This window comes from Chiloscyllium punctatum, chromosome 4 (genome assembly GCF_047496795.1).
Source record: "Chiloscyllium punctatum isolate Juve2018m chromosome 4, sChiPun1.3, whole genome shotgun sequence".
Classification (NCBI taxonomy): Eukaryota; Metazoa; Chordata; class Chondrichthyes; order Orectolobiformes; family Hemiscylliidae; genus Chiloscyllium; species Chiloscyllium punctatum.
Genome location: NC_092742.1, coordinates 68,409,630 through 68,430,138, shown reverse-complemented (window position 1 = coordinate 68,430,138; position 20,509 = coordinate 68,409,630). Strand labels below are relative to the sequence as shown.

The 20,509-nt window shown below is 41.2% G+C and overlaps 1 protein-coding gene across 7 annotated transcripts in view; it reads left to right on the top strand.

Moving 5' to 3' along the window:
- Window positions 1-20,509, top strand: part of npas3 (neuronal PAS domain protein 3) — a 1,321,930-nt gene that overhangs the window by 329,427 nt on the left and 971,994 nt on the right. The window lies entirely within an intron of this gene.

Here is a 20,509-nt window from a genome sequence, read left to right as displayed (position 1 = left end):
ACTTGTCCCCCAACTGTTCAAAATGTTCTGTTTTATACCCCAAAACATTGGATTGTTTCATTGGTTTTAATATTATAAAAATACTAAATTCAAATTTGATTGGATTTTGATATCTTGGGTCATAATTTAAACTGATTAGCCGAAGTTGAATTTGTTTTTGTTTCATGGCAACCCATCTGCTGCTATTTGTTTTGACCAAATGTTGCATTGTTACCTTGTTCAGAGCTCTCTGTGCTTTGTCAGTCCTTGCTAACTTTTCAAATCTCTTAAAAGTACAGTACACCTGTACACCTTCATAACATCTCCGCTCTTAAGAAAAAAATGAACCATCATAGTGAAAAGATAGTTTCATGTTTTTTCTATTCCTTAACCGCAATATCATGACGTAGATATGACTTTAACCTAAGTTAATCTTAACCTCTGCCCAAATAAATATAACATTGAACAGATACCATCCTATTTATACTTTATCAGTTAAATCTGCGATAAGACATCTGTGATTATATTCTTACAACCCGCAACATATACAATATGTAAATTAAAAGTCTGTAACATAGGATTCCACTGAAACAGTCTCATATTCTTGTCTTTAAAGTATTCCAAGAATGTAAGAGGGTTGTGATCTGTGTACACAACTGTGTCCAACACATTTTTCGTGACATACACATGAAAATGTTGTAAGTCAGTACCAAACTTAATAGTTTTGTTTTTCTATCATGGAGTATTTCCTCTGGTGAATCTTGAGTTTCTTCAAAAAGTAACGAACTGGCAATTCAAGTCCAACATTATCTTCCTGTAGCACTACACTCCTTCTAGCTCCGACTCCTATGTCACTAGCATCGTTGACAACTTTTAAAGTATTTGGAAAGTTTGGTACAGCTAAAACTAGTGTAGTGGTTAATATTGCTTTCAAATGGTCGAATGCCTCCTGGCATTGTTCTGTCCACCAAAACTTTGCATTGTTCTTCAGCAAATCAGTTAACGGTGCTACTACACTTCTGAAACTTGGAACAATCTTCCAATAGAATCCACTTATTCCCAAGAATTGAAGTACCGCTTTCTTTGAGGTTGGTTGTAGAAATTCCTTGATGGTCATCATCCTTGCATTCCATGAGGTCAACGTTCCATGGCTGATGTTATGTCCCAAGAACTTCACCTCTGCTTTCACGAATTCAGTTTTATTTAAGTTTATCACCAGTTTTGCTTCTCGCAGTCATTCAAAGAGCTCTGCCAATTGTCTCATGTGATCTAGGCAGGACTTACTAAAGGTCACTACATCGTCCAAATAGACTGCACAGTTTGTTAACCCAACCACAATTCTGTTCATGAGTCTTTGGAATGTGGCAGATGCGTTCTTCCTTCCAAAGGGTATCACTTTGAATTGACGTAGCCCATTTGGGGTTACAAATGCAGAAATTTCTTTTGCCGTCTCTGATGAAGGTACCCGCCAGTAAACATATGGTAAGTCCAACTTGATGATGTCACTGGCTTTTCCAACTTTCTCAATACAGTCTTCCAATCTCAGAGTTGGATATGAGTCCAATTTTGTAATGGCATTGACCTTCTCATAATCCACGCAAAATTGTTTAGTCTCATTCGGTTTGGGAACGAAGACAATTGGTGAACTCCACTCGCTCTAGCTCAGTTTGATGATATCCTTGTTGACCATGGCCTCCACCTCCTTCTGGACCTGTCTGGCTTTGAAGGGATTAAGCTGATAGGGCTGTTGTTTTATCGGAGCAGTATTCCCTATGTCTACTTCGTATACAATAGCACTAGTCCTCCCCATCTGATTCTTACATATGTTCTTATACTGCGGTAATAAACCTTTCAATTGCATTCTATGCTCCTGAGACAGATAGTTTACTAACCTATCACAGTCCCCCAGGACTTATTCATTTTTTTTAGGCACATCAAAATCCACAACATCAGGATTTGATTCCTCACTCTGCAGGGCAGTAAATAACAACTGTTTCTTCAGTTCCTTCTCTCTTCTAGTTCTGTGAAGGGGACGTACACATTCATTTATAACCCATATGAAAGGTTCTTCAAATGTGGGAATTGACAACAAAGGTGCTGGTTTTATTACTGCTTATGGCCTACCTATCATTAGCAAACTCTAACCACATCCTTGTGCATTCAAAGCCAATAAAGATATTTCATACCTTAGCCTGAGTCTTTTGTACCCCTAGATGACGTTGTTACACGTAGTTTATGTGCTACCCGAGCACTTTCTGTCTGTATGCTATCAGCAACACAATCTGGTGCACTCCGGCTCATTTCTCCTCTGCACTAACCTGCCGTGGTCTCCATTTCAGTCTGAAGTTTCTATCTTTCAGATAATAACCCTCTGGAATATCCTCTGCCTCCTTTTCCGAGTATGCATCCATATAAATATATCGTTTATCGTCTTGTCTTTCTGTTGCAAATTCCTTAGCCTTTCAGGACTAAACACTTCTGTCTGACCCTTTGCCTGTTCAGGTTTTTCCTGCACCATTATGTCAAACCGGGTGTTCACTAAGTGAACTTCAACACCTTCATCTTTCTCTTTGGATTTCGCTTCGTGCTGTGACTTATGATAGTGGGATTTTGTTACTACAAAGTCTGGCAAAATATCAGGATATTCCTGTTTTATCTTCTCAGTTTCGTGGTCTTCTTTGGACTTCTCCAGAAGAAGAAGGGGTGAATTCCCACCTTGGACCCTGCTAAATCATTCCCAATAAAAAAACTGGATTCCTGGAACTGACAGTCTGTTAATCACTCCCAATATTACTTCCCGAGTCTTGAGTTGGCACTCCAATCTGACCTTACACAGGGGAATGCTGAATATCTGTTCATCTATCACACAAATTACCACACTCTCGGGTAACAGATCAGAAAGAGTGCACATTCGCTCATCTCTTACTATCAGCGACCGGTTAGATCCTGTATCTCTCAAAATTGTAACTTCTTGCCCTTCTCCCACTGTTCTTTCTGAGTAAACTTTACCTACAGAGATGAATTCTTTATAGAGATCAGGTACTAACTCCATACCCAGCCCCTGCCTAGGCTGTGCACTCTCCTGCAGCTCCTTGGCTTTTCTTGGGGTTCCTTTACTACTTTCACTAATGCCACTGGCTCAGTTTCTTTTAATGCAGTGCCTTTCTTTAATGACCAGCACTGTGACTTTACATGTCCCATCTTCTCGCAGTGAAAACCTTTTCCCAGTGCCTTTCTGAAACCACTGGCACTGTAATTTTTTGTGTCCAGTCCATTACAGTGAAAACACCTGAGGCCTTTCACCTCCTTTCCACGCTCTTGGGCTTCTTTTTTAACCTGTCATAAACTCTTACCAGTGTTCTCTACTCTTTCTCTCATAGTGTAGGATCTCCCCTTCTCCCAACTTCTATCCCTCACAAATTTCTGGCCAGACTCTTGTCTTATCCACCAAAATGCATTCATCTGCTAATTCTGCTGCCCTTGTCACTTCAATTGACAATAGACAATAGATGCAGGAGTAGGCCATTTGGCCCATCAAGCAGCACCACCATTCATTATGATCATGGCTGATCATTCGCAACCAGTATCCTGTTCCTGCCTTATCCCCAAAACCCTTGATTCCATTATTTTTAAGAGTCCTATCCATCTCTTTCTTGAACCTATCCAGAGACTTGGCCTCCACTGCCTTCTGGGGCAAAGCATTCCCTATATCCACCACTCTCTCTGGGTGAAGACTTTTCTCCTCAACTCTGTCCTAAATTTTTATTTTTAAACTGTGTGCCCTGGTTCTGGACTCACCCATCAGTAGAAACATGCTTCCTGCCTTCAGATTATTCAATCCTTTAATAATCCTTTGCGTTACAATCAGATCCCATCTCAACCTTCTAAGCTCAAGTATATACAAGTCCAGTCACTCCAATCTTTCAACATATTGCATTGTTTTGGAACTTTGGAAAATAAAAGTCAAAACAACAGCAGTTTAAAAGGGAGAAGAACAGACAAAGGAAGCACATGGTGAAGACAGTGCAGGAGAGACAAAGAGAGAGAGAGAACCTGCACAGTTACTGCCTTTGCTGTTTGAATTCGTGTATCGCTGGACATCGGAGTGCATCTGGGAAAATTAACAAACAGTGAAATTCACATCTAGTCTTGGAGGAACTGTTGGGCGAAGTTCACAGCACAGAATCAAATAAGTTAATTGTTGTGTTAAGTCTGTCCAAGAGAAAGGCTGTAGTAGTGGGTACAGTGGATTCTTTCTTGATTATGTTTTTGGAGATAAGTCTCTTGATGAAACTTAAAATATAAGCCATAGCTATTAATTTAACCTGGGGCTGTTTTTTTGGAGAGGAATAAGATGGTTTTATTTTCTGGGTCTGTAGATTGTGAAGGAGCAAAAAATAGCCTTTGCAGTGATATGTGCTTCTTGTCAGAAGTGGGAGTTTAAAGAGAGTTTAAGGGTTACTGCGGATTATATCTGCTATACATGCTGTTGAATGCGAATCTTATCAGATCGAGTGGATCGGTTGGAGAGACAGATAGAAGCGATGAGGAATTTGCACCGGCAACAGTATATGATGATGGCAGTTATAGGAAGGGGGGAAGGTCTCAGATACAGTCACGTAGATGGGTTAACTCCAGGAAGGGTGAGAGAGGTCAGCACCTAGGGCAGGAGTCTTTTATGGATATACCCATTTCAAACAGGTATGCTGTTTTGGAAAATGTAGGGGGTGATAGATTCTCAGGGGAACGTAGCACGAACAGCTAGGTTTCTGGTATTGAGACTGGCTGTAATGCAATGAGGGGTATGTCAGCTTCCAAGAGATCAGGGGATTCTGTAGTCAGAGGTACAGACATACGTTTCTGTGGCCAGCAGAGAAAAAGCAGAATGGTGTGTTGTTTCCCTGGTGCCAGGATCAAGGATGTCTCAGAGAGGGTGCAGAATGTTCTCACGGGGGTGAGGGGCCAGCAAGAGGTAATTGTCCACATTGGAACCAATGATATAGGAAGGGAAAAGGTTGAGACTCTGAAGGGAGATTACAGAAAGTTAGGCAGAAATTTAAAAAGGAGGTTTTTAAGGGTAGTAATATCTGGATTACTCCCAGTGCTACAAGCTAGTGAGGGCAGGAATAGGAGGACAGAGCAGATGAATGCATGGCTGAGGAGCTGGTGTATGGGAGAAGGATTCACATTTTTGGATCATTGGAATTTCTTTTGGGGTAGAAGTGACCTGTACAAGAAGGACGGATTGCACCTAAATTGGAAGGGGACTAATATACTGGCAGGGAAATTTGCTAGAACTGCTTGGGAGGATTTAAACTAGTAAGGTGGGGGTGTGGGACTCAGGGAGATAGTGAGGAAAGAGATCTGAGACGGGTACAGCTGAGAACAGAAGTGAGTCAAACAGGGACAAGGTAGGACTGATAAATTAAACTGCATTTATTTCAATGCAAGGGGCCTAACAGGGAAGGCAGATAAACTCAGGGCATGATTAGAAACATGGGACTGGGATATCATAGCAATTACGGAAACATGGCTCAGGGATGGGCAGGACTGGCAGCTTAATGTTCCAGGATACAAATGCTACAAGAAGGATAGAAAGGGAGGCAAGAGAGGAGGGGGAGTAGCATTTTTGATAAGGGATATAGCATTACAGCTGTGCTGAGGGAGGATATTCCCGGAAATACATCCAGGGAAGTTATTTGGGTGAAACTGAGAAATAAGAAAAGGATGGTCACCTTATTGGGATTGTATTATAGACCCCCCCGATAATCAGAGGGAAATGAGAAACAAACTTGTGAGGAGATCTCAGCTATCTGTAAGAATAATAGGGTCGTTATGGTAGGGGATTTTAACTTTCCAAACATCGACTGGGACTGCCATTGTGTTTAAAGTTTAGATGGAGAAGAATTTCTTAAGTGTGTACAAGACAATTTTCTGATTTAGTATGTGCACGTACCTACGAGAGAAGGTGCAAACCTTGACCTACTCTTGGGAAATAAGGCAGGGCAGGTGACTGAGGTGTCAGTGGGGGAGCACTTTGGGGCCAGCGACCATAATTCTATTCATTTTAAAATAGTGATGGAAAAGGATAGACCAGATTTAAAAGTTGAAGTTCTAAATTGGAGAAAGGCTCATTTTGGCGGTATTAGGCAAGAAATTTCGAAAGCTGATTGGAGGCAGATGTTCTTAGGTAAAGGACGGCTGGAAAATGGGAAGCCTTCAGAAATGAGATAACAGGAATCCAGAGAAAGTATATTCCTGTCAGGGTGAAAGGGAAGGCTGGTAGGTATAGCGAGTGCTGGATGACTAAAGAAATTAAGTGTTTGGTTAAGAAAAAGAAGGAAGCATATGTCAGGTATAGACAGGATAGATCGAGTGAATCCTTAAAAGAGTATAAAGAAAGTAGGAGTATACTGAAGAGGGAAATCAGAAGGGCAAAACGGGGACAAGAGATAGCTTTGGCAAATGGAATTAAGGAGAATCCAAAGGGTTTTGACATATATATTAAGGACAAAAGGATAACTAGGGAGAGAATAGGGCCCCTCAAAAATCAACAAGGTGGCCTTTGTGTGGAGCCACATAAAATGGGGGAGATACTAAATGAATATTTTGCATCAGTATTTACTGTGGAAAAGGATATGGAAGATATAGACTGTAGGGAAATAGATGGTGACATCTTGCAAAACGTCCAGATTACAGAGGAGGAAGTGATGGATGTCTTGAAACAGTTAAAAGTGGATAAATTCCCAGAACCTGATCAGGTGCACCCGAGAACTCTGTGGGAAGCTCAAGAAGTGATTGCTGGGCCTCTTATATCATCGATAGTCACAGATGAGGTGCCGGAAGACTGGAGGTTGGCAAACGTGGTGCCACTGTTTAAGAAGGGCGGTAAAGACATGCCAGGAAACTACAGACCGGTGAACTTGACCTCGGTGGTGGGCAATTGTTGGAGAGAATCTTGAGGGACAGGACGTACACATATTTGGAAAGGCAAGGACTGATTCGGAATAGTCAACATGGCTTTGTGCGTGGCAAATCATGTATCACAAACTTAATTGAGTTTTTTGAAGAAGTAACAAAGAAGATTGATGAGGACAGAGCAGTAGATTTTATCTATATGGACTTCAGTAAGGCGTTTGACAAGGTTCCCCATGGGAGATTGATTAGCAAGGTTAGATCTTATGGAATACAGGGAGAACTAGCCATTTGGATACCAAACTGGCTCAAAGGTAGAAGAAAGAGGGTGGTGGTGGAGGGTTGTTTTTCAGACTGGAGGCCTGTGACCAGTGGAGTGCCACAAGAATCAGTGTTGGGCCCTCTATTTTTTGTCATTTACATAAATGATTTGGACGCAAGCATAAGAGGTACAGTTAGTAAGTTTGCAGATGACACCAAAATTGGAGGTATAGTGGTCAGCGAAGAGGGTTTCCTCAGATTACAAGAGGATCTGGACCAGATGGGCCAATGGGCTGAGAAGTGGCACATGGAGTTTAATTCAGGTAAATGCGAAACAAATCTTAGCAGGACTAATACAATTAATGGTAAGGTCCTAGGGAGTTTTGCTGAACAAAGTGCAGGTTCATAGCTCCTTAAAAGTGGAGTCGCAGGTCGATAGGATAGTGAAGAAGGCGTTTGGTATGCTTTCCTTTATTGGTCAGAACATTGAGTACAGGGGTTGGGAGGTCATATTACGGCTGTACAGGACATTGGTTAGCCCACTGTTAGAATATTGCGTGCAATTCTGGTCTCCTTCCTATGGGAAAGATGTTGGGAAACTTGAAAGGGTTCAGAAAAGATTTACAAGGATGTTGCCAGGGTTGAAGGATCTGAGCTACAGGGAGAGGCTGAACAGGCTGGGGCTGTTTTCTCTGGAGCGTCGGAGGCTGAGGGGTGACCTTATAGAGGTTAACAAAATTATGAGGGGCATGGATAGGATAAATAGACAAAGTCTTTTCCCTGGGGTCGGCGAGTCCAGAACTAGAGGGCATAGGTTTAGGGTGAGAAAGATATAAAAGAGACCTCAGGGGCAACTTTTTCACGCAGAAGGTTTGACGTGTATGGAATGAGCTGCCAGAGGATGTGGTGGAGGCTGGTACAATTGCAACATTTAAGAGGCATTTGGATGGGTATATAAACAGGAAGTGTTTGGAGCGATATGGGCCGGCTGCTGGCAGGTGGGACTAGATTGGGTTGGGATATCTGGTCGGCATGGACGGGTTGGGCTGAAGGGTCTGTTTCCATGCTGTACATCTCTATATCTCTATGACTCTATGACTCTATGATATGATAGTCCTGCCATTCCGGGAATTTACCTCGTGAACCTATGCTGCATTTTCTCAATAGCTAGACTGTCCTTCCTCAAATTTGGAGACCAAAACTGCACACAATACTCCAGGTGCTGTCTCACCAGGGCCCTGTACAGCTGCAGAAGGACCTCTTTGCTCCTCCACTCAATTCTTCTTGTTATGAAGGCCAGCATGCCATTAGTTTTCTTACTGCTTCCTGTGCCTGCATGCTTACTTTCATTGATTGATGCACAAAAACACCTAGATCTCATTGTACTTCCCTTTACCTAACTTGACTCCTTTTAGATAATAATCTGCCTTCCTGTTCTCGCCACCAAAATGGATAACCACACATTTATCCACATTAAACTGCATCTGCCATGCATCCATCCACTCACCTAGCCTGTCCAAGTCACCCTGTATTCTCATAATGTCCTCCTCACATTTCACCCTGCCACCCAGTTTTGTGTCATCAGCAAATGTGCTAACATTACTTTTAGCACCTTCATCTATATCATTTTTGTATATTGTAAACAGCTGCGGTCCCAGCACCGAACCTTGTGGTACCCCACTGGTCACTGCCTGCCATTTCGAAAGTGACCCATTTATTACTACTCTTTGCTTCCTGTCAGCCAGCCAATTTTGAATCCAAGTCAGTAGTTTGCCCCCAGTACCATGTGCCCTAACTTTGCTCACTAATCTCCTAAATGGAACTTTTTCAAGGGCTTTCTGAAAGTCCAGGTACACTACATCCACAGGCTCTCCCTTGTTCATCTTCATAGTCACATCCTCAAAAAAGTCCAGAAGATTAGTCAAGCATGATTTACCCTTCATAAATCCATGCTGTCTCTGACCTATCCTGTTGCTGCTATCCAAATAAGTCGTAATTTCATCTTTTATAATTGACTCCAGCATCTTTCCCATCACTGACGTCAGGCTAACTGGTCTATATTTGCTGCCAAATATAAATTTCCTTTCGTTCATCCATTACACTAGGTCTTTCAGCCACTATTACATCTGTGAGATTGTTTGTGTCTTCCCCAGTGAAGACAGATCAAAAGTACCTATTCAACTCTTCTGCCATTTTCTTCTTCACCACTCTGCCTTCAAGTGCCCAATTTTAATCTTAACCATTTTCTTCTTTTCACATACATTAAAAGCTTTTCTTATCCTCCTTTATATTTTTGGCCAGTTTGCCTTCGTACTACAATTTTTCTCTGTGTATTTCCTTTTTAGTTATCCTCCTCTTTAAATGTTTCCCGCTCATCTTTGCTATGTAATACTTCTCTTTTATCTTTATACAGTCCTTACCTTCCCTCGCCAGCCACAGCCACCCTGCCTCCCCTTAGGATCTTTCTTCCTCTTTGCAATGAACTGATCCTGCACCTTCTGCATAATATCCCGAAATACCTGCCATTGTTGTTCCAGTGCCATCCCTGTTAGGGTATTGAACTATTGAACTTTGGCCAGCTCCTCCCTCATTGCTCCATAGTTCCCTCTGTTCAACTGCAATACTGACACTTCAGATTCTCCCTTCTCCCTCTCAAATTACAGACTAAAACTTATCATATTATGGTCACTACCTCCTAATGGCTCCTTTACTTTGAGGTCCCTGATCAAATCTGGTTCGTTGCACAACACCAGATCCAGAATTGCCTTCTCCCTGGTAGGCTCCAGTACAAGCTGTTCTATCTCGGAGGCACTCCACAAACTCCCTTTCTTGAGGTCCAGTACTATCCCAATTCTCCCAGTCTACCTACATGTTGAAATCCCCGATAACAACTGTAGTAATACCTTTTCAACAGGCCAATTTTAACTCCTTATTCAACTTACATCCTACATCCTGACTACTGTTTGGGGGCCTGTACATAACTCCCATTAGGGCCTTTCTACCCTTAGCATTTCTCAGCTGTATCCATACTGACTCCAAATCTCCTGATTTTCTGTCCCCCCTTGCAAGGGACTGAATATCATTCCTCACCAATAAGGCCACCCCACCCCCTCTAGCCATCAGTCTGTCCTTTTGTTAGCATGTGTTGCCTTGAATATTCATTTCTCAGGCCCTGTCCACTTGAAGCCACGTCTCAGTTATCCCCACAACATTGTACCTGCCAATTTCCAACTGAGCCTCAAGCTCATCCACCTTATTTCTTATGTTTTGTGCATTCATATATAATATTTTTAATTTGTTACTCCGCTCATCCTTTCTGTCAATTCCTATTTCACTTGACCATACTGTATGATCTTGAGTTTTCTGCTCCATTGATCCTGTTGTCTTTCTTAACTTCCCTTATTCTCACTTTCCCTTTAACTTGCTTCTTAAATTTCCAGATTGTCCCCTCCGCCCATTTCTTAGTTTAAACACACCTGTGTTACAGTGGCAAACCTGCCTGCCAGAATGCTGGTCCCTCACCTATTAAGGTGCAACCCATCCCTCTTGTATAATTTATTCTTACCACAAAACATACCCCAGTGATCCAAGAATTTAAATCCTTGCTTCCTGCACCAGTTCCTCAGCCACATATTCAAGTTCGTTATCTCCCTGTACCTGCCCTCTCCAGCCCGAGAAACTGGAAGGAAACTGGAGATAACCTCCCTGGAAGTCCTGCTTTTCAGCTTTCTTCCGCGTTCTCTGAAGTCCTGCTGTAGAATGTCCCGCCTCTTCTTCCCGATGTCATTTGTGCCGGCATGTACCACCACCTCTGGCTCTTCACCTTTTCCCTTGAGGATTCCCTGCATTCTGTGGGTGACGTCCTGGATCCTGACACCAGGAAGACAACACACCATCCTCAAATACCGCCTGTTGCCGCAGAAACCCCTTTCAGTCCCTCTCACTATGGAGTCCCCTATTACCACGTCTCTGCATGATGTCTGACTCCTCGGCTCTGCCTCCACACCAATTTTCGATCGGCAGACCTGTCTGCCTCTCGGACTGGCATGGTTATCTGTCTTGACAGTTTCCAAGAGATTCAACCTGTACTCGAGAGATACTTCACCCAGGGTCTCTTGTAATTGAATCATCTCTTCCTTCCTCATCATCATCTCCCTTCTCTCTTCTGGTATGCTCCGTATAATGACCTCGCTGAAAGTCCCATCCAGAAAATTCTTGTTCTCTCGGATGAGCCTGAGGTAATCTAGTTCTCTCTTTAGTGCTGCAACATGCTGTGTCAGAAGCTGAATGTGTACACACTTTCCACAGATATGGGAGCCAGAGACACCATCAGTGTCCCTGGCCTCCCACATCATGCACGCAACATACTGAATCAGCTTGGCAGTTATGTCTTCCCCATTTCAACTGTGGAGTAATCTCCTCACTCAGCCTCTTCAGCAAAGACTCACACTTTTCTCACCAGACACTTCCCTCAAACCCATTTTGTTTGCTGTGAGTCTGTGGATTCTTAATTAGGTCAGAGGAGGAGGTTGGGATGGAGGCCCTACTGTGTAGGACCTACTTAAATAGAACTCACTAACCTTCCCAACAGCCTGGGGCTCTGACCTTTCTTCCGCCCATTTCCCACCGCTCTCTGCTGCAAAAAAGACCGCTGGCTTCAAGGTAAGTACTTAAATAGCACTCACTAACCTTCCCAGCAGCCTCTGTGCTCCAACCTCACTTCCACCTAGCTCCCGCCATTCCCTGCTGCAATAAAAAACTTTCTGTTCCTTAAACTTCTCCAGCAGAATAATGTCTCTTAAAGCCTCATAGGTCTTAACTATGTTTAAAGTATGCATCCATCTATCAAAATGACTATGTTTAATTCTTTCAAACTCAACGTGAGTCTGGCCTGGTTCCTTGTCCATGTTTCTGAACAGCTGTTTTTATGCTTCTGGTACCATTTCATAAGCTCTGAAAATAGCCTATTTGACCTCTTCACATCCTCTTGACCCCTCATCTAACAGTGCGGCAAGTACCTCACTCGCTCTGCCTACTAGTTTAATCTGAACTAGCATTACTAATAAATCCTCAGACCACTCTATATGCCTAGCCAATTTTTCATATGAAACAAATAGGCTTCAATAGTTTCTCATCAAAATGTGGCAGAGTTTTGACATATTCCTGTATATCACTACCTTCTCTTTTAATCTCCATCCTGTTAACTTGACTTTGCTTAGTTGCAACTTCTCAAGTTCACATTCTCTCTCTTTTTGTCTCTCCCTTTCTTCTCTCTCCCTTTCTTCTTTCCCTCTTTGTTCAGGGAAAAACCTTATCTCTTGTCTCTTTTTCCTCTCTCTCCTACCCTCTTTTTCCTCTCTCTGTCTCTCTCTTCTCTCTCTTTCTTTTTTCTCTTCCTGTCTCTTTCCCCCCTCCTACTTTGTTTATCTTCAAACTCCATTTTCCTCAATTGTAATTTAATATTTTCTACCTCACCTGCACTTGTCTGATTTTCTGACACACATAAGTGTTTGAGCAACTCCCTTTCAATTTCATCTTTATTTTTGTCCTTGATTAAACTCAAATCTAACTTATTTGCTAAGTCTAAAAGTATGGCCTTTTTCTTTCCTTTGAAACGCTCTTGGCAAATTTGAGAATCATCTTTAAATCCCAGATTTCTTAAGCAATTTTAAGGGCCATTTCTCTCACTTTTAGTTTAACTAATCACAAGTCATGAAATTAAACAAATTGTCTCACCTACATTTTATTTAAAGATCTAGGACACTCTCCTGCAAGTGTTTAAATCTACTGGGTTCTTTTGTACCCCAAATCTATTCAAATCTGTCCAAGTCTCAGACTGGATCTTCTAAACCTGTCCAAATCACAGACAATAGCCCCCAAACTGTTCAAATCCCAGATGAGCCCCCAAAACTGTTATGACACAGGGTAAACCCCTCTGCTAATTTAAACCTGCCTTACCGAAAAGATCCACCCCGTCCTGTAATCTGTTGAAATTCGAGTGGCAAAGAATTATCCCAGAGGTCACTATTTCAAGTAAACATTAACAATTTTAGATTTAATTCCAACAGAGAACATTCAAACAACAGCTATTTACAACTTTTTTTTCCTTAAACTTATCTCTTGCCTCTCACTCTACAATACTGGTCCATTAAAAAAAATCCCGATTAAGATTTACAAAAAAAAAACATGTTTCAAAACCAGTCAGTTTTGCCGATTACCCTTTGTAGATTCTCTCCAGGTCAGCCTTGATGTTCTGCTGTCCAAACTCCCCACAGGCAGGTACCTTTCAGAGAGCACTTCAGCTAGCAGGCTACATTTGTTGGTCTTTGTCAGTTCTCCCCATAATTGTTCAAAATGTCCAGTTTCATACCCCAAAACATTGGATTGTTTCATTGGTTTGAACATTATCAAAATACGAGATTCAAATTTGATTGGATTTTGGTATCTTGGGGCATAATTTAAACTGATTGGCCAAATTTGAATTTGTTTTTGTTTCATGACAACCCATTTGCTGCTATTTATTTTGACTAAGTGTTATATTATTACCTTGTTCAGGACTCTGTGTTTTGTCAGTCCTTGCTAGCTTCTCAGCTCTCTTAAAGGTACGGTACACCTCTACTCCTTTTAACACTTTTTACATCTTTCCCCCCTCACCTTAAACCTATACCTTCGAGTCTTGAATGTCCCCACACAAGGAGAAAGAAATTTGCTGTTCACCTATCCGTGCCCCTCGTGATTTTATAAGCCTCTATGAGGTAACTCTGACACTCCAAGGGAAAAGGCCCAAGCCTATTTTCCTATTTCTAAAATCCTGCAGTCTTGGCAACATCCTTGTAAATCTTTTTCTACATCCTCTCACATTTAACAATATCCTTCTCATAGAATGGGGACCAGAGTTCTGTGCACTATTCTAAAAGTAGCATCACCAATGTCTTGTACAACCGCAATATAACATCTTAACTCCTATACTAAATGTTCTCACTAATGAATGTAAACGTGTCAAACATCTTCTTCACCACCCTGTCTATCCGTGACTCTCCTCTCAGGGAATTATGCACCTGCATCCCCTGGCCAGCCAATGGTGTTCACGTCTCATGAGTGAACATTAAAAAAGGTTTGTGCTCCAGTTGTTGTTAGTTACTTCCCAGGCAGAGGAACAAGTTTCCAATGCTGAGCAATTAAAAGGTGCACAATTCCTTTTAGAGATGTAAACAGCCTTTATGTAATGGCATTCCTTCTATGTCCATAACCTTCTGCATTGTAGCCATTATTTGATTTCAGATAGAGATTTGTTTACATTTGCAGAAACTAATGCAACACTGTTGTATGGGGTCTTAAGCTACACAGGCAATACAAACATAGAATGCTGGAAACCCATTACAGGACTCTCAATTCTCAACAATGTTTCCTGAGGGCACTGACGTTTCCGTTCTAAGATGTTGTTCAGGCTCTGCTGCCTGAACCTCCAGGTGCTCTGGTTTCTTCCTATAGTCCAGAGATTTACAGATTAAGTGGATTGATCTTGTCAGATTACTGATAGTGTCCAGGAATGTGTATGTTTTGTGGATTAGCCATGAGAAATGCAGTATTATAGGGATTGTGTAGGGGTATGGGTCTGTGTGGGGTGTACTTTGAAGGGTTGATGTGGACTCAATGTGCAGAATGGCCTGCTTCCACACTGTAGGAATTCTATGATTGTATGTTCATGGTCACTTATTCCAGATCCAGGAAAAGAGCTTTTGACCTATCCATGCTCCTTCCACACAGTCTGCTAATAGATTAAGAACATGGGGATGATGTGCTGCCATAGATTTAAAAGCAGCCCTTTTAAGAAACTAATCAGGGACTGCAAACAAAAACCTTCAATGTGAATCTCAGTTTCCTTAGGCTTCAAAAGCGCGATGTGGTCTGGCACCGATGAAGTTATGTAACCTTCTATTGCCTTTGACATTTGTGTGCAATATTCTCTATCCTAGATCCTCAGTGGAAAGAGGAAGGACCCCCTTATTAAGAGCCCTTCACTCCACTGCTGGAAGGTAGCACATTAGGCCAAGAAACATCTTAATGGCAAATAGGGGTGCAAAAATGGAGAATGTGCAACAATAACCCATACATGTAAAGCCTTTGTACCTTTTGGAGGGCACAGGAAAGATTCCCCTGGGATGGCTCAGATTGTGTATTGAAGGAGGATCTCGTATTTGGGGCCAATGTCAAGTTTCGGACAAATGGAAGTTCGCTGCACACCTGAGCCTGCTTGGATTCACTGTGCATTTTCAGTGTTGTTTACTACAGTTCAGTGGTTCTTCATGGAATGTCTGTGTACTGGATGTTAACAAATGCCCTCACTACCAATTATGCTGGTGTCATCCAGCCTGTCCCAAAGTCTCATCTACCCAGCATTCTGAACCCTCTCTTCTTCATGCCATTGGTCACGTCACTGATGAAGGAACATGTTCCTAACTAGCAGCTCCCTTATGGCAGCTGCCAATCCCTAAAAAAGAGCACTTAGTGCAAGGTGATTATGCACCAAACTTTGATCAGGCCCAAATACAACACAGGCAATTCCTGGAAAAAGAGCACATAGTTCATTCACTTTGTAAATAGAGATTGCACGTCATCATTGAGGTCACATACCTGATGGAAGAAATAAGTCATCAGAATATGCCACCTTGAAGGAAACTCCACATAAATACGTTGCTGCAGAATCTGAAGGTGGAATTTCACTATTTTGTACAAAGGAATACCAATGGCTGAGCCCTCCTCTCCAAATGGGAGACTCAGTACCTCAGCAGCAATCCAGTGTTGCTTTTTGTTCTGGAAAATCTTAATAAATTTATTCTGTCTGTTTGTGACAAACTCTGGCTGAATGGCAATCTAGTCAGCTCCCAATTTTTAGCTGGAGTGTTTGGTGGTCAGCAGGCTTATTCGAGTTTGACTGCCTCATCTGACCATTAAGGTAAATGTGTATGCTGTACGGATTGGGCCATAGCACATGAGTTTATTTGAAGAAGTGTCTGCTCTTATTAGCTCCATGTGGATGTATGCATCTTCCTTAGTATGGTGGGGTATGGGAATTTCAACTGCACCCTCAAGATGAGGAACTGTGTAAGTGCTCTACACATGCATCATTGATTGGAAGGTGTCTGAGGGACCTTAAGCCCTTCCATTGGTGGACACATGCCAACATCTCCATTACTTCCATGTCTTCATTTCTATTTCGTCTAGAGTCCAAGATTCAACTGCCTTTACAACTCTAAGATGCACATTCCCTGAGTTCCAGTACCTTCCATACACTGTGCCATCATCTAGCGTTGATGAAACTTATTTGTTCCATGCTTGGAGAAGTATTGGTTCCAGGACTTGTACTGTAACTTCCTAGGGTGTGTGGGGAAGGAAGAAATAAGAATTCCCATCCTTGAGGCTGTCTTGGGATGTGAGTAAACCTCAAGGCTGTCTTCAGTCAGGAGTTTATGAGGCAGAAGTTGAGAGTTGGTAATTGAAGCAGTAGATGCTCAACCTTGAATAAAAAATTCATTCTTTGACTTTATGATAATAGTAGGGTGAGGAATATTCCAGACCATGAGATTTGCAGATTCTGGATTGAATGTAGTTCTCCTGCTGCTGATAGTTCACAATATCTCGTGGGTGTCCATTTTTAAACTGCCAGATCATTTCTGAAACTTTGGTATGGTAATAGTATCACACAACATAACAATATGTGTGTTCAGTCTAAAGCTGGGACTTGGTCTGTTTCGGGATTGTGTGGTCACTCCTACCGATGCTGTTATGGACAGATAGATAAGTGACTGGTGGATTGGTGAGGACAAGGTTGAGTAGGATTTTATGTTGCTTCTCACCATTTGGTGCAGATTCACTATAAAAGCATACAGCTACTATACATTTCATACATTTCAGGATTCAACCAGCTCATTGCGTGACAGTATGATGAAGCCACTCTTGGTGATAAACACTGAAGTCAATCTCCCAGAGTAATTTCTGTGCCTTTGCAACTCTCTGCTTCTTTGAAGGGCTGCTCAACATGGAGGAGTATGGATCATCAATTAAGGGTGGATGATAGCTGGTAACCAGAAGGATTGATCTTTTGCCTATTTTTGGTCCAGTGTCATGAGCCGTCATAAGGCTCAAGTCAATATTAAGGACTTTCAAACCAACTTCCTCTTGATTTGTACACCATAATTCACCACCTCTGGTATATCTATTGGACAGGATACACGTTGCAATGGTGATGGAGGATCTTGGGAGGTTGGTTTGAAGAGATGATTCTTGAGAATATGATTATGTCATGCTTAACCACAGTAATGCATACTTTCTTAACTTTTACATAAGTTACTAGGTGTTAATGAGGAGGACTTTCCGGGGTCAGTTGGCCAGCGTGTGTCTTTATCATATCCACTTCCTAAGTTGATGCCCAGTGGTGCGTCTGGTTTTATTGTTTCTTGTAGCACTTTGGTGCAATACTTGTTGGGCATTTAAGAGAAGAATTAAGAATTAACCACATTATTGTGAATCTGGAGTTACATATAGATCTGACAGAATAACGACAGTGGATTCTTTTTCGACAATGGTGTAGTATGTTCATGTTCACAATTGCTAGCTTTTTTATTCCTTATTTATTTAGTTGACTAAATTTCAATCTTCCTGGTGCCATGCTGAGATTTGAATTCATGATTTCCTTTCTGGCACCCTATTTGTTCTCTATTTTACTGGCATTTCGCTGATATCTCCAATGCTGCTTTCCTCCCTTTCAATAATCAGCTCCTCAGCTTTCTAATTTTGGTGATCTGCCTGCTAAGTTTCTCCTTCATCTCCTAGATCCAAAGAACACTTGTTTGCTCACAAGCTTCTCAACTGTGTGTGAATGATCCCTTGATCTCAGAGCTATCTCCAATTTTGCCAGATGTTAAAACCCCTTTCCACACTCTGTCCAAAGCCAAGAATTCCTTTTCCTTGAGATGTTAACCTTTCCTCGCTGATATAAATCTAAAGCTTTTCTCAAATAATTGGCCTCTCAAAAATAATGCTAAGAACAATTTAAGTTAATATTACAATATTATCAGATCTGAAACATACTGTACTGCCATAGCAATAGGCTTCTCACTTGTCAATGCTGATAAATTAATGACTCTGGTTACTTTATTTGACACAAGACCCCTTGATATCCTCTCATTTACGTTGAACAATATTTGTAGCATGGAAACGCTGTAAGTCTTTGCTGTACAAATGCTTAAACAACGAAAATATCTGACCAGTGAGAAGCAGGAGCCCTCCTGATGGCATTGCTATAGTTATTAATAGCCTGTCTTGGAGTCCTGCTGCAGCAAGTGATGTTTCATTATATGAGTTGTGAGTGTCTAGCATGATGTGTATAATTCCTTATACATATCTTTCAGACTTAGTAGCAGAGTTAAATTTGTTTCAAATAAACTTGTCATGATTGGTATGCAGTATTGCTTAATTTGTTTAGTAACTTAAGTACTATTATAATTTTCTGCAAATTTCACCTTTGGGTGAAAAGATTTCTCCTCAACTCCTCTTTAATCACTCAAACAAGTATTTTGAATCTGTGCCTCTGGTTATTGACTGCTCTGCTGAAGGGAATATGTTATGTATTTAGGCCCCTCAAATTTATATACCTCAATTGAAACTCCAAGTTGTCTCTTCTGTTCCAAAGAAAATAGCGCTAGTCTATTCAATTTTTCCTAATTGCTAAAATTCTCCATTGCTTCTAATGTTTGTAAATGTTTACTGTCCCCTCTTTAGTATGAATGCATCCTTGTAATACAGAGATTAGAGATGTACGCAATATTCCAGCTATAATCAAACAACAGTTCTAGCATAACTTCCCTGGTTTTATTCTGTAGGTCTTGCTAAGAAAGGAAGGTATCCTGTATGACTTCTTGGCCAACTTACCTACCTATCCTATGACATTCAGATATTCTAAGTTCCCTCGCTTTCTTTGAACTTCTTTCAATCATACCGTTTATTCCCTTTCCTTATTTGTCTTCTTCAAATTCATTAATTCTCCAGATTGAATTCCATTTGCCAGTTTCTGTCCATTGAATCAGTCTGATGATATCTTCATGAAATGCAGTTATATGCTGAGTGGCATTGTGTAATATGGTTGGATACGTGTTCACTGTTGTTATTGTTGATATTGATCATGTTGGTGCAAAAAAAAAGAAAAATCTTAAGTTATGGTGTAAATGCAATTGAGAGTAAGCAGCAACCTGAAGTGATATGCTTTATAATAAACCATTCTAAGGTGCTGCACAGGAGCCAAATAAGCTAATTTTAGGGCTGATGACCAAAAACTTCATGAAAGAGATACACTTTGTGGAGTGTCTTAAAGGAGTAAAATCAGCTCAGACAATCCATTTTAGGCATGAGGTCTTGTTTTGAATCTTTCTGTATCTTAATCTGGAGTCAAACAGGTTTTATTTCCAAAGTAGGAATCTATAAAATGCCACATTGACCGATTGTCTACAAATCATGTGCTTTTTGTACAAAATAGAATGTATCTGCAAATGCAAATTTCTTATGTGCACACTCTCTCACACGCATACACTCACATACACTTTCTCAAGTATACACACACACGTGATCTCACTCTCTCATGCAAACATACATTGTCTCTCTGTCCCTCGCTACCTCCCTCCCTCACTCACATACACACACATACAAACTATGGGGTAAATTTGCATTTGCAGACACATTCTATTTTGTTCAGAAAGCACACAATTTGTAGACAGTCAGTCAGCGTGCTTTATAAATTCCTATTTTGGAAATAAAGCCAGTTTAACTCCAGGTTAAGAGACAGACAGGCTCTAAACAAGACCTCACACCTAAAATGCATTGTCTGACCTGAGATGTCACCTCTTTTATACTGACAAAACCTAAGTTATTCTGGGGCAGCGACTTGAAAAAAATTCTGGGATTTGCAAATAATTAATCAAAACCTGTATCTCCATTCTAACTGATTAAAGATTTAACAGGCAGCTTAGGTGTGTTTAAATAAACCTGTTGGACTATAACTTGGTGTTGTGTGATTTTTGACATTATAGGGGGTGTCATCTCACCTTCATGTGACCATTTGGATATTCATGTGTATAAGCAAGGCAGAATAAACCAGTTTCAGTCATATATTAGAACTCCAAGCACAAGCAGCAGTCTTTCCTGTCCTGTAAAGGTATTGAAGTCCAACATTGAATAGAGTTGTGAGTTCGTGAACTGAACAAATTTGGTTGGAAAATCTTTCAGCAAACAAGCAGAGGAACTGTAAGGTACTGATTTGTTTAGAAATCTGGATACACTTGCTGTATGCTTTGGTTGACAA